This window comes from Salvelinus fontinalis, chromosome 14 (genome assembly GCF_029448725.1).
Source record: "Salvelinus fontinalis isolate EN_2023a chromosome 14, ASM2944872v1, whole genome shotgun sequence".
In the NCBI taxonomy this organism is placed as follows: Eukaryota; Metazoa; Chordata; class Actinopteri; order Salmoniformes; family Salmonidae; genus Salvelinus; species Salvelinus fontinalis.
The window spans coordinates 41553817-41574557 of NC_074678.1; the positions used below are offsets into that span (position 1 = coordinate 41553817).

Sequence of the window (20741 nt, forward strand, 5' to 3'; positions counted from 1 at the left end):
TGACTATCTATTGGCCTATGCTTTTACATTTTTTTCTTATAGTTACTGCTTATATAATTATTTTCTCAGACAATCATTTAATTGTTTTATGACAAAACAGCAGTGTGGTGTAGACTGTGATGGCAACTATAGTATTCAAAACTAGATGGGGGGGCTAAACATTGCAATGACGAGACAGAGGATGCAACTGAAAACGGTGGACTTTTTACATGTATGATATGATCAGTGGTCCTAATGTGTGCTGACTCGGTTGCCCCTTGTGTGACCACATGATAGTGAAGTGACGCCTTGTTCCATGTGTGAGAGCAGCTCATTATTTGGCAACCGGTCAGAGTGGCAGCGGGCAGGGCTGAAGAGGGGATCCCCGGGATTTATTCTTTTTGTACATCGAATTACGGGTGTAAATTGTCTGTCAAAACAAGTGAAAAGCAAAAGGGACACCTCTTCTCCGTAAGTTAAAATATAATTTCAGTTGATGGTTAAAAGTAATATTGATTTTGAATTTAATTAAGTCGACAACTTGAAGTTTTTTTTCTAGTCGTTAGCTATCATAGCTACCTAGCTAGCTGGCTTACTGCTGAGTGAGTGCTAGGTAATGGTTTGTGTGTGCCTCGCTAGCTGTAATTAGCTAGCCACACACACCTACCTAGCGACTGCCAAGAACACACCGCCTCAAAAGTCAAAGAATGCATGTAAACTTGTACCGGTTGATGTTTAAAAAGTCTGAGACAAGTATTTTCTTTACAACATCCATTCAAGCAGTCTAAAAACTAACATTTTAGTTTCGACTCTCACACATCGATTGTTTGTGACCGAATCCGGAGTGTCTGTCTCTGTCTGCAAGTGTCCGAGGCCGGGAGTTCGTTAGCCAGCCAGCCAGCCAGGAGAGTGGATTTGGTGTCCGAATTTAGTCAATCCCTATAGTCATTGGGTCAATCTCACCACTTGTTGGTTTAACATACGAATAATTCTATATTGTAATAAGAAATTTAATCCATACGATCTCAGGACGTTTTCAATTTTCATCACCGTGTGAATCCAATCGCAGTTATGCTAACTCAATAGCTTGCTAGCCCACGACATGGCTTTATGTTACTACGTTAGCTAGTCAGTTGGACTGTGGGAGACAGGTTGTTGTTACTGAGCGACAAAAAAAGTTTTGGGTTTTTACTTTATCACTAAATAACAAATTACATTAAATAATTGTATATGTTAGTTGCAGCACATGTAAGAAGCCGGCATTCTCTTATAATTGCTTTGAGTGGTTTTTATTTTGATGGGAAATTGGAGGCGTACGTAATGGTGGACGATGGTAGGTAGTGTCCCTTGGTGTGAGACCCCACATGACTGCCTTAATCAGAAAGACCCCATTTGCCATTTTACCCAAATAGTTGTTTGGACTTTATTTCCTTTCAGCAATAAAGTTCTGCGCAAGGCAAGCTATTTGCTCAAGTCCTGAGACAAGACTCATTGCCTGGTAGTTCTAATGGCAGCCTTTTTCAAAACTCTCATTGAGGACCACAGAACTAGCACACCTGATTCAACTTGTCAACTAATCATCAGGCCCTTGACTAATTGAATCAGGTATGCTGGTTCAGGGCTACACCAAAATGGCCAAGGTGCATAAAGATGGAGGAATTCAGATATGATGTCATTGTTTTAGCACTACCACAGAGTTGTTAAACTACTGCGTGTAACATGGTTCAATATGCAAATAAATTACTTTATTGAAGTCTTGAAATTAGTATTGTGATCAAGTTAACTGCTAATGCAGATACAAAAAAAAGAGTAATAGCGAACACTGTATAATAGGGCAAATTTAGCGAATGAGGCATTTGTGGTAAGTACATGGGGGCCGTCATCTTTATTCTTGTCCGCCATTGTGAAATGTCTGGGTGTCCCAGAGGAGAGGTTTGAAAATGGCTGGTCTAAGGTATTTATGTATATTATGCCAATGTATTACATTGCACTCCATGGCCTTGTGGACATTTTTGAAAGTGCTCTTTTTTCCAGATGTAATTGCCTCTGTGGGGGTCAATAGCCTCCAGATTAGGTACCATAGCAGTGCACATTCCCCCTCCTGCCAAGCGGCCTCCATAGAGACTGGGCACCCTTGGCTAGTGGCGGGAGACATGTCACTTTGCATCTTGTGACGGGCCATAGAGCTGCCCGAGAAGCGGTGTCCCTTGTGAAAAACCCTTTAAAGAATGATGCGATCAGACAAGCATGACTCGGCTGACTTGACATCCACGGGTGCTGCATCAGGGTAGAACTTTAGAGCTAACTACTAGACCACATTGGGGAAGAAAAGTTTAAATGAGTAAAGGTTAGATTTGGACTCTTATTTTTTATTTTTTACCCCTCCATCTACACAGTCCTCAGCTTTTCGAACTCTTGGATTTAAGATAAGCTTTTCAAAATGGAATTTAGGTATTGTGGATCAGTAGCCAAGTTCTTTACAGCCATCATTAGAGAAATGAAGCTGCATTGAACTTGATTAGAGGACTGGATTGCACTACAGGCCGCTACCAATGCCTCAAATGGGTGATGACTTTCACTTTCATTACAAGTCAGTGTGTCTGTCTGCTAGAATTCAGTGTTACCACAAAGTAACAGAATTTCTGTTTCAGTGTGACTGAATTGTTTTGTGGTGACTTTCTGAAGGGACTCTGTCTCATTGCTGTCAGTTGAGCCACCAGATTGGCTTACCTTTTCCCATGAGATTGATGAGCTATGGACACTATCGACCTTGTTATGTCATTTAACCTCCTTGGGTCTGTGGGGGGCTGGTATGGGCCTAGTATGTTCATCCATCGTTTAGAAATGTTACAGAATGCATGGGATCGAAACATTTAGTGTTTAGTGCTAAGTTAGCATCCATTTCAGCACCACAGTTGGCAGAGAGCAAGCTGGGTGTCTGATTTCACAGTGAGATGTCAGCCGCTCTTCAGCTGATGAATGAAAGGAGATTCTCAGATAGAAAAGTGTCTCTGTGTGATAATAAAATGTTCAGCTCTGCATCGGTCTCTTCTAATGCTCCTCAATTTAGAGTTCATTTAGAAGCCTACTGCACTCTATGGAGGGGTGAATATTGTTTCCATCCATCCACATGTCTGGCTGATGTATTGTCATAGCACAACAGGGAACCTTCAAGGACTGCAGTGAGCGTTGGAACAGAGTGATTGTTGAACAGGTCGGGCTATGGTCATCTTGAGCGATGAGGTTATAAGGGACAGAGAGATGAATATGGAATGGCAGCCGGTCAGATGAGATGGCTCGCTAGCGTGCTGGTGTCCTCTCTCTGTTGATATTGCTGGCCAGGGAATTGTACGGCGTCGCAGAGTGGTAAACAGGAAACGCAGGAATGCGACACGTGGCCCGAGTCAACCAGTCAGAGGCTTCAGTTTCCCTGAGACCAGCTTCCTGACACTATAGGGAGGTAGAGTGGAGGATGGGTTCAGCTTAATGTGCTATTACTCGGCTATACAGGGCCAGTGCAGGCATTCAAATCAGGATGTGTAGTACAAGGTAGAGCCAGCCAAAAGATACGCATGCTCATATTATCTTCAGAAGACACTTCATTAGCAAATTTAGTGTGCATGTCACGACTCGAGCTCCAGGGAGTGGAGCAAATGCCAAAATGTCCCTATGATATCTCACATGATGTGGCGCTATTCAATAATTGATAAAAAATGAATTTTTCATCTCTGTTAACTAATTTTCCAGAGGGGAACACGTCAGGTTGTCTCTTTTCGGATCCGTCCTGTGGTGGTATTGTTGTGTACATTTCTAGGGCATGTCTTGGTGTCATCTTCAGTGTGTGAGGAGTACAGATCCTGTCCATCCACATGTTTTCCTTTGTACTAAGAGTATAGCGTACCACAGTATGAGTCATAATACCCATAAAACCTAGCAGTTAAACAAGGAAATGGTTCTAATCTTTTCCCACCATTCATTTTTCCCATAGGCGATTTTAGAAACACTTGTTTTGTGTAGGCTTACCCTGGCGCGACGTTTTGATAACTGTGTAAATCTCTCTAGGACAAGGTGACTTATCAATTACTGTACCTCCATTCCACCTCGCAAAGTTTGCATTTCCTTCTCATTTAACTTCTCAAAGTATTGCCATACTGGACTTCGCTGCTATCGCATGCTGTTTTTCCAAGTTAAGGATATTGAGATGAGCGAGATGCAACACTCCCCCTTCAACTCGCAACAACAAAGACAAAATATCGGTTCTGCCTCTATGACAACGGGCAGTTTCATCTCGTTATTAGCATTTGAGGTTTGGTCCAACAAATGTGCCACGTGCATAAAAATACACATTTTATATAAGCAATTGGCAACTCATTGTCAAATAAGCATCTTATCCAGCTAGGCCACTTGATTTCAACATCTAAACAAAGTGAACAGGCTATGTTGTTCCAACAGTTGAAGATGGACAGGAGGGTGGATTAATAAATTCTACCTTGTTATCAATCAAATATATCCACTAAATATAAAGATTAGGTGGCTGCTTGAGAGATTGGGTGGGTTTGTGCTTGAGAGATTGTTTGAGACCTGTGTTAATGTTCTATAATGCATCTACCAGAAGTTGGTCATTATAAGGGCATGTGTATTGTGCATGGTTCTGGTTACATTTGTAACCTAAAGGGCGTTTTCATAGACATATTTATTGTAACAAAGCAGGTTAAACAATTCTGATAAAATAATTCAATTATTAGTGGGTCTTATGGTTGTGTAAGGCTTATTTAGCCTAGGTATAATTTTACAAGCCCTGATTTTTATTTGATTATTCCTGACAGTTTGAATCTTTTTATTTTTTATTTCACCTTTATTTAACCAGGTAGGCTAGTTGAGAACAAGTTCTCATTTACAACAATTTATTGAGTTGTGAAATACAGTGTTGTGACCTTTTAGTTGTGCAACAACGTTTATTTAGAGAAAACACAATGTGTGTGAGTGAATCGGCCATAAATTAGAAAGAAATAAAGATTTTGTTTTTGGCCATATCGCCAGCCCTAGTTGGACTTCATGTTGACTCAACTGTGTGTGTGTGTCAAGTTGACTATTTCCTCATGTCAGGACCAGAACAGCTCTAGCACTTGAGAAATGCTGTGTTTGTGCTGGATTCCACCCTCATCTGGTAATCCAGAACAGATTAGGACTTTGGTGATCAGGTGAGTATAAATGTGAACGCTGAGCAATGAGCCTTAGTATCAGGAAGAAGTGAGTACTCCACTTCTGGTGCGTCTCAACAGTATATTCCTCTCCTCGACGACTCTGCACTGATTTGACAGGTGAAAGCAACAGGACAGATTTCTACTAAGAAATTGCTTTCACTTGACCTATTATTTCAGATCAGGGAGGAAAGGAGGTTAGGAGAGAAAAGTAGTTTATTGAAATGCCCCCTTTGGCTGTTAATGACTGAGTTGTATACTTAGTGGAGGCTATCATCTCCAACATGGCTGCTCACTCATAGCCCAGGGGTCAACAGGCAGCTAGCTCAATTCAAGCATGGTTCCTCATTGTGTTGTCTTATTGTGAATTCACAAATGAGAGGCTCCTGTCTTTCAACGTGGAGCTGTAAAGCTGGTCAGACATCAGCCATTAGGGGTTGACGCTGGTATTCCATAGGGGATTCGCCAAATGTCAACCAGGTAGGTAGGCCATAGGGGCTATTCAATAATTATGAAGTGTCTTGTGTGCTATATATTTGATTGAGTTGTGACTTTTTATGGGAACCAAATTACTTTCCTGTCTGCCAACAGTTATCCTTGTGTTCTATTTTCACATGAATAATGCGTTGAGTTGTTTTTGCGACATCATACATATCGTCAAACTCCTGACAACTGTTTCAAAATATGATCACAAATACTTCTCAGGAATGCCTCGAAACACTGTCAATCATTTTTCGACTGGGTATATTAAGAGTTGTGGACGAAGAAGCGAGGGCTATGGCATTGCTACATTATTCCAGTTATTCTCCTAACAATAGCTCCCACTGTCTGTTTTAACTGGCCAGCTCTGACATGGCAACTCTGGAACTCAGTGCGGCAGCCACACGAATACAGCATCAAGGTACTCAGCCAGGAGGGGTACCAAGCATCCAGATGCCCTGCTGGCTGCCTTTGTCGCAAGCATGCCAGCTAGATGTTTGCTAAGCTGACGTTACACTAGTGGGGGTGCTGACTGCGCATCATCTAGCACACCTATAGTGTGTTTGACCGTCACAGCTTTAGAGGGTGTTTAATTAAACATGGCTGCCTGCGTCAACGCTCAGGAGTGGGCTTCCAGGTAGGTAGTAGGACTAGGTCAGATACTGGTTTTGTTGGTAGCTGTTGATGTGGCACAAAAGGAGTGTTTTGTCTTTTGTTTGTTGGGATCCCTTGTAACTGTTCAGTGCTGTGGGAGAGAACTCTGCAATTGTCTGCTCAGATTTGGATGTTTTTCTATGGCCACAAGTTTTCTTCTTTTTTTCCCCCCTAAGCTATTTCCAACAAAAGTAATCTGGTATGATTCTGTTGGGAATTTCTATGTCGGTATGGCTGTCTAGCTTTTTGGGTTTTGTGATGAGCGTTTTGAAGCAGTTTCGCTGAAATGGGAGATCACTTGTAGGATATTCAGTGCAGATCAAGTAGCCCCTTTCACCAGGAACACGTGTGGTTTGAAGGTTAAACTCATTATTGGGAAGTTCATCCCAAGCAGCCTTGTTTAGTAAAATTTTTATGTGTTGTGGCAATATACATTACCCTTGTTGGGGATTCCTTCAAGGTTTGATGTGAGATCAATGTTACTAAATAACTTGTTTGTCAACTTAACAAATACGTGGAACTTTTGTAGAGTTCCCCTATGGAGTGATTTGATTTAGAATTTGTATTTGGATATTGAATTTGAATAAAATATTTGTTTATTTGTAATGCACAAATTGAATCATTGAATTCATAAATTGAATGGACATGGCATTGTTTTTAAAATTCAATTTAATTGAATATTTAATATTGATATATTCAGTTTCAATATCGTAGATATTGCATTCATTGTCTGTATCAAGTTTACAAAAGATAATTTCAAGTTGATCAAAATGTAATATATTCAACTTCCCCGGCGCATTCAGATCCAGTTTCGGGTTATCTAAATTCAGATTCAACATTCTAGTACTTTGCCAGCCAGGAAAGGTAGGGGAGAAAAGATAGAGCATTTGAGTCTATGTGGAAAATGGAAGATTCTGGCTATTTCTGAAGCCAATGTTGCCTGTTGAATTTATTTTCTTCCTATGAATTTGCCTCTAGTGTTTGTGTTTTGGCTATAAGCTAATATGACCCCATTACTGAAAGCTAAGACACTGGAGCATGGACATGCCTTCTGCTGCCCTCTGATCACAGGCTGCGACGGACACGTAAGAAGGGAATGTCACAAAAAACACAATTTGGCCACAATAAGATTATAGTTGAATAGCCCTTCTAAAGATAGCCGTTCCAATCCATATTTAATCTTTCACTTGTAACTGACAGGGTTTGAATCAGGTCTCTTGCATGTCACAAGACTGTGTTAGCCCACTTAGCTAAAGCCTATAGGGATAATTTCATGTAAAGGACGACACGCTGCTTGCTTGACGGGTACTGCTTCCCCCTGATTCAGCTCATTCGGAGACACGAACTTAGGAGACTCGAACTTAGGACACACGTTGGACACACTGCCTCAAACACACGTGACCACCCTCCTGAAGCATTCCAACCCATCGTAGTATTAAAAATGGCCTTCTTCAATTGCGCCAGGGGCAAGCAACACTTCAGGCTGAGGAGTGAGTTACACAGATCCCCATCTGCTACACTAATATATGTCTTCAAGATCCGTCAATGTTACTCATCAAAATAGTGGGGTTTGGTAATCTGTGCTTATGTGATGAGCAACCTTGCCTGAGACGTGTTAGTTTCAAGTCTCCAGCAAGGGTAGTCATTATAATGGTAATGTGACTGACTGGGTTGACTGTGTTAGCCTGCTGATCTAAAGCCTAGGCATTGGTCCTGTGACTTGGATGGGTCTCTTCAAGGAGGAGGTCAAAGGGGGGTGAAGTGTAACACCGGTGGTTTGGTGACCATGCTTGTGTGATGAGTAACTTTTCTGAGATCCTTCTGCCACAGAACGTGGTGGTGTTTTGCAGTAGGCCTGGTTTTGAGCACAGTCAGTTATATTGGTGCCATGATTTCTGAGTATGAGGTCAAAGGCTGGTGAAATGTAAACGAGGGGGTTCGAGACTAACCACTTTTTTTTTTTTTTAAAGAGTAACCTAGCGAGAGACTTATTAGCCCACTTAGCTAAAGCCCACAGGAAGCTAACACAGTCTTGTGACATGCAGTAGACCTTGTTCGAACCAAGTCAGTCACAAGAGCAAGATTAAATAGGGAGTGGGAAAGCTATCCTTAGAATAGCAATGACGGGGCTATTCATTTATATTCTTATGAGAGCCAAATTGTGGTATTTGTTACTCTCAGTTCTAACATATCCTGCTCGGCCTGTGAGCATCATAGAGGGGAAGCCCAAACGGATCTAATCCAATCTAGACTTGGTGCTCCGGTACTGCTTTCGGTGCGGTAGCAGAGAGAATAGTCTATGACATGGGTGACTGGAGTCTGACAAGTGTTTGGGCCTTCCTCTGACACTGCCTAGTATATAGGTCCTGGATGTCAGGAAGCTTGGCCCCAGTCATGTACTGGACCGTTCACACTACCCTCTGTAGTGCCTTACGGGCAGATGCCGAGCAGTTGCCATACCAGGCGGTGATGTAACCGGTCAGGATGCTCTCTGGTGCAGCTGTGGAACCTTTTGAGGATCTGGGGACCCATGCCAAATCTTTTCAGTCTCCTAAGGAGGAAAAGGTGTTGTCGTGCCCTCTTCACAACTGTCTTGGTGTGTTTGGACCATGATAGTTTGTTGGTGATGTGGACACCAAGGAACTTGAAGCTCTCGACCCGCTCCACTTCAGTCCCGTCGATGTTAATGGGGGCCTGTTTGCCCTCCTTTTCCTATAGTTCATGATCAGCCCCTTTTGTCTTGCTCACATTGAAACGTTAATTGTCCTGGCACCACACTGCCAGGTCTCTGACCTCCTCCCTATAGGCTGTCTCATCGTTGTCGGTGATCAGGCCTACCACTGTTGTCGTCATCAATCATAATGATGGTGTTGGAGTCGTGCTTGGCCATGCAGTCGTGGGTGAACAGGGAGTACAGGAGGGGACTGAGGACGCACCCTTAAGGGGCCACAGTTTTGAGGATCAGCGTGGCACATGTTTTGTTGCCTACCCTTACCACCTGGGGGTGGCCCGTCAGGATGTGCAGGATCCAGTTGCAGAGGGAGGTGTTTAGTCCCAGGGTCCTTAGTTTAGTGATGTGCTTTGTGAGCACTATGGTGTTGACCGCTGAGCTGTAGTCAAGAACAACATTCTCACATAGGTGTTCCTTTTTGTCCAGGTGGGAAAGGGCAATGTGGAGTGCGATTGAGATTGCGTGACCTGTTGGGGCGATATGCGAATTGGAGTGGGTCTAGGGTTTATGGCATGATGATGTGGATGTTGAGCCATGACCAGCCTATCAAAGCACTTCATGGCTAGTGACGTGAGTGCTACGGGATGGTAATCATTTTGGCAGGTTACCTTCGCTTTCTTGGGCACAAGGACTATGGTGGTCTGTTTTGAAACAAGCATTACAGACTCGGCCAGGGAGAGGTTGAAAATGTCAGTGAAGACACTTGCAGTTGGTCCGCCCATGCTCTGAGTACATGTCCTGGTAATCCGTGTGGCCCTTCGGCTTTGTGAATGTTGACCTGTTTAAAGGTCTTGCTCACATCGGCAACTGAGAGCGTGATCACACAGTCGTCCAGAACATCTGGTGCTCTCATGCATGCTTCAGTGTTGCTTGTCTCGAAGCGAGCATAACAGGCATTTAGCCCGTCTGGTAGGCTTGCGTCACTGGGCAGCTCGCGGTAAAGTTTCCCTTTGTAGTCCGTAATAGTTTTCAAGTCCTGCCATATCCGACGAACGTCAGAGCCGGTGTAGTAGGATTCAATCTTAGTCGTGCGTAAGTTGATTTTTGTCCATCCACAACGGCCACGGAGTTTGAAATATCAAAACAAACTCTGGGATATAAACATTGGGTTATTATTTTGCCTGAAATGGACAAGGTCCTCTACTCTGACAATTAATCCACAGATAAAACTGTAAACTGAATAAATTTCTAAATTTCTATCTCTCCTTGTTCCTTCATGCTTCTTCCCTTGGACTTTATATGGCGATTGGCAACCAACTTTAAGGTGCATTACCACAACCGACTTGTTTGAACCTCAGTTCAGCTTTCAGTCACCCACGTGGGTATATGTTCCTAAAAACCAATGAGAAGATGGCACGTGGGTACATGCTCCTAAAAACCATTGACGAGATGGGAGAGGCAGGACTTACTAAATAACCAAGTTTTAGCGCCTGGCTACGCACACGCCTGCGAGCAGTGTGAGTGCAGTGATTGAATAAAATGTACGTGTATAATTATTTTGCAAGGTGTCCGGTCTGGTCAGCACGTTAGACATCGCGCACCAGCAGTTATTGACAAATAGACACACACCCTCGTCATACCAGATGTAGCTGCTCTGTCCTGCCGAAACACGGAGAAGCCAGCCATCTCTATATTATCCGTGTTCTCGTTCAGCAACGTCTCGGTGAAACATAAGATGTTACAGTTAACGTCCAATTGGTTGGATGGTCTTGATCGTAGATCGTCCAGTTTTTTCCCCAATGGTTGGGAAAGGGGGATACTTAGTCAGTTGTACAACTGAATGCATTCAACTTGTGTCTTCCGCATTTAACTCAACCCCTCTGAATCATAGAGGTGCGGGGGGCTTCCATAATTGACTTCCACGTCATCAGCGCCCGGGGAACAGTGGGTTAACTGCCTTGCTCAGGGGCAGAACGACAGATTTTCACCGTGTTTTTTGGGCAGTATATCTCTCGCGTCGGACTCATTTAAATAAAAAATCTTTGTTCAGTTCATGGTGAGTAATCGCTGTTCTGATGTCCAGACGGTAGCAGCAACATTATGTACAAAATGAGTTACAAACAAAATAGCACAGTTGGTTAGGAGACCGTAAAAATGGCAGCCATCCTCTCCTGCGCAATTATTAATGCTTGAGACAAATTTATAGGAAGAAATAAACAAGCCACATTGTCTTCAAAAAAGCGCCAGAAATCACACTGTTCATACTACTAGCTTCGGTTTTATCACCGAGAGCGTTTGAATCTCTGTTCTGTTCTACTTTTCCTGGCTGGCAAAGTACCATAATGTTGTCTCTGGTTTTGGATCTGAATTTAGAGAACTGAATTTCAAAACTGCATCGGGGAAGTTGAATATGTATGTGTATATACACTAATTTGAATATTCAATACAATTTAACAGAATCCACTTCATTCAATACAGTTTCAAATCATGTAATACAAGTTATTAAATCATTGAATTCATAAATATATGTGCATTTCAAATTCAATATCCTAATACAAATTCAAAATAATGGTATTCAAATACAATTTCTGTGCCAACAGAAATTGCTCCATATTCCCAGAGGAAAAGGAATCCCTGATGTTGCTAGATTATGTGTACAGTACTGTATGATTTTAAAGGAATACTTCGGGATTTTGGCAATGAGGCCCTTCATCTACTTCCCTGAGTCAGATGAACTCATGGATACCATTTTTAAGTCTCTGCATCCAGTAGGAAGGAAGTTCGTGGCAAAATCCCATAGTATCCCTTTAAGGGAATTTGCATCAGGATTCACGAACACCTTATAACAGTGTAGATTTTTAAAGGGATATTCAATGCAAACATATTTGATTATTTTGTTCATTAGTCCACTGTTGATATGATCCCAAAAAGTTTACATGTCAGCAGTAAGTTTTCAAGATGTATCATTTTCAGTACAAAGCAAATAGTGTGGCGATGCGTTTTGCGTTATATGATTGGGATAAAATATCCCTTTTTTAGAAGGGTATTTTTCCATATACTAGGGTAGAAATTATTTTTAGGCTACGGATAGCCTGTGCCGAAGAATAACGTGCAAATATTGTTACCAGCATATTGGCTCAAGTAGGCTATTTGCTAGCCTGCAGGGGTGGGCAACTCTAGTCCTCGAGGGCCTGATTTGGTGTCACACTTTTTCTCCATCCCTAGCAAACACAACTGATTAAATCAAATTGCATTCTAAACTGAAGATCATGATTTAGGTGATTATTGGAGTCAGGGCTGGGGCAAAACTGTGGCACCAATTAGTCCCTCACGGACTGGAATTGCCCACCCCTGTGATGGGGAAGTTCTTTTAAGTTTAGTTAGTCATTGTGCGCTCTGAGTCAGCACAGACCTATAATGCAACCCTTCACTTTGAGTTCTGGAGAATCATAGTCCAGGTAGTTGACCTATTGAGCAGGGTAAACTCAACTTCAACAGTGCTGCCATTCAAATTCATGACTTCAAGCTAAAACGAGTCTAGTCTAGCTAATCAGTTTATCCACTGGCTGTATCATCATGAAGATCACATGGTTAATGGAATCAGAGGTACAGCGGCTGGTATTTCATTCTAATTATGAACTAATCTGCTCTTAATGTCCCAATGCATGCTGCGGCTCGATCGGCCTGCATCGTGACTGCAAACACTAATGTAAAGTAGTCCTCTTCCTCTCAGAAACTGGGATTGTGTGTGTGCACGTGCGTATGTTTGAGGGGGGGCAATGTGCTTGGTGTTTGAGTCTTTTCCGTACGTGCACATTCCTTTGTGCTCACGTGTAGGGGGCTGGCTGCACCTCTTGGGCTTTGCGCGTGCCGTCGGTCGTCGTCCGGTTGCTAAGGGGAATCCAGGTGGAGCCTCACTCTGGTAGATGCAGGGTTAAAGGCCTCCATTTTGTTAGGTAACACCCTAATGGCCTGATCTGTCAGTTGCGTTAAAATGGCAGGGCTTAACCCTTGGTGTTCAGGAACGAACCAGTAGGGGCACCCTCCAAGCCTCCATGCTGCCACAACCAATGGAGACGGAGAGTGAGGACGCTGAAGAGGAAAAGTGTTTATCGGTGTACAGTAGATCTATGGCCAGCCACTCTACCCTCCCCCACCACCCAGTCAGCTGGCTCCCTCTCTTTCACTTGCCTTTCTATGCTCTCTCTCGCTCCCCCTTTCTCTCTGTTTAGTCTCCATGTACTCAGCTTGGTGGAACCAGATTAAGCAATGTGTTTTTTGTCACAATCAGATATTCCAAAGAAAATGCAGTGGGTTGAAGTTTTACTTTCTTTCTAAATTCATATTAGGAGTTGACGTCATTCTGAACCTAAAACACGATCTGTAGTGCTTAAATTAATAATTAAACAAATGTATTGTGTGTTTTTCATATCTAGGACGATATGTCGATTTTAAAATGTGTATCACAGGGAACAGATGGACACTAATTGCATAGGAAGGAGATTTAATAGCTTTGTGTGCAGCCCATTTATTGGGCAATATTATGTTGTCTCCCTCTCTCACTGGATCCAATAGAGCCCGTTTTAAAAGTGTCAGTGTGCTGTTAATGTTCTAGCTCGCTAAATCCAATCCCTAAGGAAGGTAATTTACATATCAGATAGAAGAGGTTGTTAGCTTCCAGCCTGAGGAAATGGAGCATTTTGATTGATCCTATACCCCTGAAGGACTTCACATGAAAATAGAATGTGCTCACAGGAGAGTCATACCAGGTTCTCCATATTGTTCTAGCCAACTGTGTAATCGATCCATTGTTTATAGCAGGAATAGCTGAAAATGGAATGGGCCTAAACTAATTCAAAAGTGGTAAATGAGCATGCTTTCTGTTTTTCTAAAACAATAAATGTATTACTATATAACTGGCCAAGAAACACGAGGGCAAAGTCACACTTTAGTAGCCTTGTCAATTCGACCAACTTCTACATGTGGCCTTTGGATTAAAAACCAAATAGTTTGTGTGACCACCTGCCAAAGTGGCTGGTGAAATACATTTCAAATCAAATTGTGTTAGTCACATGCGCCGAATACAACAGGTGTAGACCCTAGTGAAATGCTTACTTACGAGCCCCTAACCGACAATGCAGTTTCAAAAAATACACATAAGAATAAGAGATAAAAGTAACTAGTAATTAATTAAAGAAGAGCAGTAAAAAAATAACATGTACAGGGGGGTGCCGGTACAGAGTCAATGTGCGGGGGCACCAGTTAGTTGAGGTAGTATGTACATGTAGGTAGAGTTTAATTAAAGTGACTATGCATAGATGACAACAGAGAGTGGCAGTGGGGGGGTGGTGGCGGCAATGTGAGTAGTTGAGGTAGCCATTTGACTAGATGTTCAGGAGTCTTATGGCTTGGGGGTAGAAGCTGTTTAGAAGCCTCTTGGACCTAGACTTGGTGCTACAGTACCGCTTGCCATGTGGTAGCAGAGAGAACAGTCTATGATTAGGTGGCTGGAGTCTTTGACAATTTTCAGGGCCTTCCTCTGACACCGCCTGGTATAGAGGTCCTGGATGGCAGGAAGCTTGGCCCCAGTGATGTACTGGGCTGTTCGCACTACCCTCTGTAGTGCCTTGCGGTTGGAGGCCGAGCATTTGGCGGGTGTAATTTTCCAACCCTGTTGATAATGGATAGAGTGCAATGTATGAGCACACGTCATTTAGAAACCTGAGGGGACGGTTTGCCTTTAGAATGTGTAGATTAACGCTGTACATTACAAAGCCAGTTTTCGAGACCAATTAAAGCATTTGTTTTCTGATACATACTATGTTACCATCACCTTTGCAAACTGATAACACTTTATATCGTGTGATGTGCTGAGAGCATTATTTTATTATTCTGTACATAATTCTGAGACATTCCATTTAGTATGTATTAATTTATGGATGTCCATCACCCATTTCATATGTTTTAAGAATTACAATTTATTATGTTACGAATTTGCATTATTTACAGTATGTTATGAATTTTCTTAACGTATTATATTTTACAAATTGTAGCTAGGTGGCTAACGTTAGCTAGCTCACTAACATTAGCTAGTCTAGGGGTTAGGTGAAGGGTTAAGGTTAGAGGAAGGGTTAGCTAACATGCAAAGTAGTAAGTTGCTAAAATGCTGAAGTTATCCGTGATGAGATTTCAACTTGCAAACCTTTGGGTTGCTAGAAGTTTGCGTTATACGCCAACCCGTCCACCCCGACCAACCACCTTTCTTTTTTCCTTAAGAAACCATCTTCCTTATGTAACCATACGAAACGTAACCTAGCATACCAAATGGAGTGTCTCGAATTTACATATAGAATAATACAAAATGCTCTGAGACCAGGTTGTCTCACTCCACCCCCACTTGAGGCAAACAAACTTTTGGTGTTTTGCTTGCTTGAAATGCATAGCCTACTTCAGTAGGGCCTGTTGATTCCTTTACATTACAGGTGTTGATCGACAGATTGGGGTTATTTGTGAGATGATATTGTCTACCAAATTCCACTGTATTTTACTGACTCACACTGGAGTTGCCAGATAGTGCCTAATGACACTATCATTGATTCTAGATCCATACTTGGCCCTCTGCCCACAGCAAGAATGATCTCCACTCTATTTCAAACTAAAAATGTTTTTCAGTGTTTTGTACGGGCCATTTTCAAGTAATGAAAGAGAACCTGAACTCGTATTTTCCTGTCTTTTCATGATGAAATGCTTTTGTTTTCTTGAATGGAGATCACTGACTGAAAGCAAGGCTCAATTCTCACAGCACAGTCTCCTGATTGACACCCTATAGTGAGAGGCAGAAAGAAATGTCATCAATCTGTTCTTGTATGGGCTCTAAGCACTCTCTTCATTCCACTCCTTCCTGGTACCTTCCTGCCATCACCTGCTTCCAAAGCGCTCTCTCAGACCCGTGTCAGTGCAGATGACTGGTTGAAGTACTGTTGCCATGTTATTCCCCAGTCAATCCAATCCCTCTTGTGTTACTTTGAATGGCAGTGAATGGATAAACTCTCACTTTCCTACTTGGCCTTTTAGTACATGCGTTTTAGCTGTACTCTACTGCTTATTGCTCTGTCTGTTTTTATTTTCATGTCATCCCAGAGGTTGTCTAATGCAACATCTCCTGATTTCTCACATAATCCAGGTTTCCATCCAACTGTTTTTATGCGAATAAATTACATGTCAAGACAGGCCTAATTGAAACAGCAAATTTGGCGGTAAACGTTCCTAATGTCGACAAAACAAAATACACTAGACATGGTGGGATATTTTTGTCTGTAAAATTAACTATGCTAGAAATGGCAGTGAAACGCCTTTATTTGCGAATATTGATATAATAACCATCTTGAAGTAAACTTGGAATCGTGTGATATGTTGTGTGGTTCTCCCACTACGAACTCTGGAAAGCATGTAGTTTTTTAGGTTAATTTAGGATACGTTTTTAAAATAAGTTAGAATGATCTTCAGACTTCCTTTCCAGTAAACATTGAGAGTCTTATTCTGGTGACTTGGTGATTGACGCTTGGCTATCATTTGACAAATAAAAGTAATCTGTCTCTTTTGTCCATAATAATCTCATCATGTAGGTAGCCTACCCACACTGTATCTGAGAGCTGTTGGCTAGAGAGCACGTGCCAAGACCAGAGTGGGCACATTTTGCTATATAACGCAGATGTTTTGCTATATAACGCAGACATTTTTGTGACAACCATCAGAGTTGAAAATGCGATGGCAACTCATTTGAACTTTTATTCAGTAAATGGAAATTTAATGGAAAGTTATTTTTATGTGCACTACGTTATCACGCACAGCCTTTAGTCAATTTGATGGAAAAACATCTGTGGTGGGAAAATGCACATATTGTTTAATGCAGATTTTTGAATATTTGCATTAATCTGTTGCCGATTGGATGGAAACCTAGCTATAGATAGACATTGCTTGGTGAATAGCAAATTAGCTTCAACAGGGTGGTAGGTAGGCGAAGTGTGACGTGACATTTGAGGACGGGCACATAAGTCTCTCAAATGTTGCATCTTCATGATGCCATCCATCTACTATGAGACGAGTCATGCATGCCTGAGCTACAAACAAGAATAGCTCCCTTAGAGATGACTCTACTGGATGTCATCAGCAGGGAGGGAATTGCAGAGGCCATTCTGGCTCCAATGATTCACATGTAGACCTACGTCAAGAGCAGGTAATACTACACTGTGCTGTCCCACTCGGGCCCTGCGGCCATTTTGGGCCCTGGCTGCAGGGAGGACGTTCAGCGACCACCATTTCCCTCCAGTGTCACCAAGTGTGTTTGTGAATGTATGAGCTCAGGGCATGATAGTAGAGCTGTGTGCTCTGTGGTTCATGCATGCTCCACCCCCTTCAGATAGATGCCCTTTGTGCTCATGGATGGGTAGAAACGGGGCACATCTGTCCCTGTTATGTCGCAGTGCTCAGTCCCTCTTAGCGCAACAGTGTTTCCACCCCACCATTTTATAGGCAGGGTCCCTCTTGCCTCCACCTCTCTTGGTTCTGTTATCATTGCTTGAGCTTCCTAAATCTGGCCGCCGTTTGTTTTAGTTGAAAATGCCCTGCCTTCCTGGAAAATAGGCAGATTTTAGTGAAACACTGAGCAGATGTGGGGGATATTATGAATCACTATAGCTGTGTGGCAATGCAAGGGCTGAGTGGGCGAAAAATGCTGAGCTGACCAGTTTCAGCAGCCTGGCCAACTGGTTCCTCTTAGGGCTGGGCGATATGGCCTAAAAATAATCTATTTATTTTAGATTTTTTCAAATTTATGGCGATTCACAATATATATCAAATGTATTATATTGTCTCTAAATAAGCTTTGTTGTACCATTTACAGGTAAAAGACGCTGCATTTCAAACAGTCAGCAACAATCTAATGAAGTCAGGGCTTGTGAAGTTATAGATAGGCTAAATGGTAAAGCAGTTTAATCTGCTTTTTCTTTGTAATAATCACTGGTCTGGCTTTCAAGTCTATGAAAATACCCTTGTTAGAAATGTTACCAGAACCATGCATCTCGTAGCAGGCATTAGCTGTAGAAAATGAACACAGCTAGGTCTCATAAACAATCTGTCATGCATAATTCCACATGCTAGTGAATAGCCAGATAATATTTCATATTTAAAGTTTATCCAACTTGGATCTATTTGCTAGCTAACACGGTAGAACAGTTGAATTGTTATGAACGCAGCCTTCTGTCCATCCAACTGTTTGAACAGCATGCTAGCCTGTCCACTTTGTTCAGATAGGCCACTTGATATCAATATCTTATTTCTCAGAATAAGGAGGTGCCAATTCCTTATATAATAGTTTTTTATGCTCATTGTACATAAAACACAGACTAGACCGCTAGTATAGGTCTGTGGCTAAACTGCTACATTCATTTTCCAGAATCAATGTTCATTGATAGTCTGTTTTTAGGGGTCTGCTCTTCACGCAGTTTGAGGAGTTGAGACATAAAGACTATAGTTAGAAAGGTTCAGTTGTCCTCCATTACAGTGAAATGATGTCTCTGTGTTTCGGTGTACATGTTCGAGGTCGACCGATTTTATCGGAATGGCAGATTTATTTTTATTTGGTCCGATTTCAAGTTTTCATAACAATCGGTAATTGGCATTTTTGGACGCTGATTACATTGCACTCCACGAGGAGACTGCGTGGCAGGCTGACTACCTGTTACGCGAGTGCAGCAAGGAGCCAAGGTAAGTTGCTAGCTAACATTAAACATATAAAAAACAATCAATCTTAACATAATCACTAGTTAACTTCTTTGGGCTGCAAGCCCGAAGCCGGGCACAATATGACAACAGCCACTTCAAGTGCAGGGCGCGAAATTCAAAATATATTTTTTAGAAATATTTAACTTTCACACATTAACAAGTCCAATACAGCATATGAAAGATAAACATCTTGTGAATCCAGCCAACATGTCTGATTTTTAAAATGTTTTACAGCGAAAACACCACGTATATTTATGTTAGCTCACCACCAAATACAAAAAAGGACAGACATTTTCACAGCACAGGTAGCATGCACAAAACCAACCTAACTAACCAAGAAACAACTTCATCAGATGACAGTCTTATAACATGTTATTCAATAAATCTATGTTTTGTTCGAAAAATGTGCATATTTGAGCTATAAATCAGTTTTACATTGCAGCTACCATCACAGCTACCGTCAGAAATAGCACCGACGCAGCCAGAGTAATTACAGACACCAACGTCGAATACCTAAATACTTATCATAAAACATTTCTGAAAAATACATGGTGTACAGCAAATGAAAGACAGGCATCTTGTGATTCCAGCCAATATTTCCGATTTCTTAAGTGTTTTACAGCGAAAACACAATATAGCATTATATTAGCTTACCACAATAGCCAGAAACACAAGCCATTTACCAGCAGCAAAAGTTAGCGATCGTAACAAACCAGCAAAATATATATAATTTTTGACTAACCTTGATAAGCTTCATCAGATGACAGTCCTATAACATCAGGTTATACATACACTTATGTTTTGTTCGAAAATGTGCATATTTAGAGCTGAAATCAGTGGTTATACATTGTGCTAACGTAGCATCTTTTTCCCACAACGTCCGGATATTTTTCTGACACTCACATATTCTGACCAAATAACTTTTCATAAACATTACAAAAAAATGCATGTTGTATAGGAAATGATAGATACACTAGTTCTTAATGCAATCGCCGTGTTAGAATTCTAAAAATAACTTCATTACGATATGCAGTTTACGTTATGGCGAGAGCGTGCCCAAAACCTGGCCGCAAACTACTAGTACACATGTACGACAGATATATGAAATAACATCATAAAATGGGTCCTACTTTTTATGATCTTCCATCAGAATGTTGTACAAGGGGTCCTTTGTCCAGAACAATCGTTGTTTGGATTTAGAATGTCCTCTTCTCCAGTCAATTAGCACTGAAAGCTAGCAAAGTGGCGTGAAGCTCTCCTTCCTGAACATACGCAGACAAAGCAACATGCCTAACGTCCCGAAAAAATGTCAATAATCTAATAAAACTATATTGAAAAAACATACTTTACGATGATATTGTCACATGTATCAAATAAAATCAAAGCCGGAGATATTAGTCGTCTATAACGACAGCTTTACAGAAGGCAATACCAGGTCACTTCTCGCGCGTTCCAGAAAACAGGAAATTGGGGTCACGTCATGCCAAGAGCTTTTATTCGACCTCAGATCATGTTATACACTCCATTTCTTGTCTCACTGCCTGTCGACATCTAGTGGAAGACGTATGAAGTGCATGTATACTAATAAATATCAAGAACATTTATAGGCAGGCCCTAGAACAGAGCATCGATTTCAGATTTTCCACTTCCTGTCAGGAAGTTTGCTGCAAAATGAGTTCTGTTTTACTCACAGATATAATTCAAACGGTTTTAGAAACTAGAGTGTTTTCTATCCAATAGTAATAATAATATGCATATTGTACGAGCAAGAATTGAGTACGAGGCCGTTTGAAATGGGCACCTTTTATCCAGGCTACTCAATACTGCCCCTGCAGCCCAAAGAGGTTAACTACACATGGTTGATGATATTACTAGTTTATCTTGCTTGTCCTGCGTTGCATATAATCGATGCGGTGCCTGTTAATTTATCATCGAATCACAGCCTACTTCGCCAAACAGGTGATGATTTAACA

At 41.7% G+C, this 20741-nt stretch overlaps 1 protein-coding gene across 4 annotated transcripts in view; it reads left to right on the forward strand.

Moving 5' to 3' along the window:
• Positions 1-214: 214 nt before the first annotated feature.
• The window catches only part of LOC129810866 (transcriptional repressor p66 alpha-like), a 35498-nt gene continuing 14971 nt past the window's right edge, over positions 215-20741 (forward strand). The window contains exon 1 of one of the 4 annotated variants that reach the window (XM_055861824.1): positions 215-450. The gene's annotated coding sequence lies outside the window, so the exon portion shown is untranslated. The remainder of the gene's footprint in view (positions 451-20741) is intronic. The other 3 variants (XM_055861825.1, XM_055861822.1, XM_055861823.1) reach the window with 3 other exon arrangements.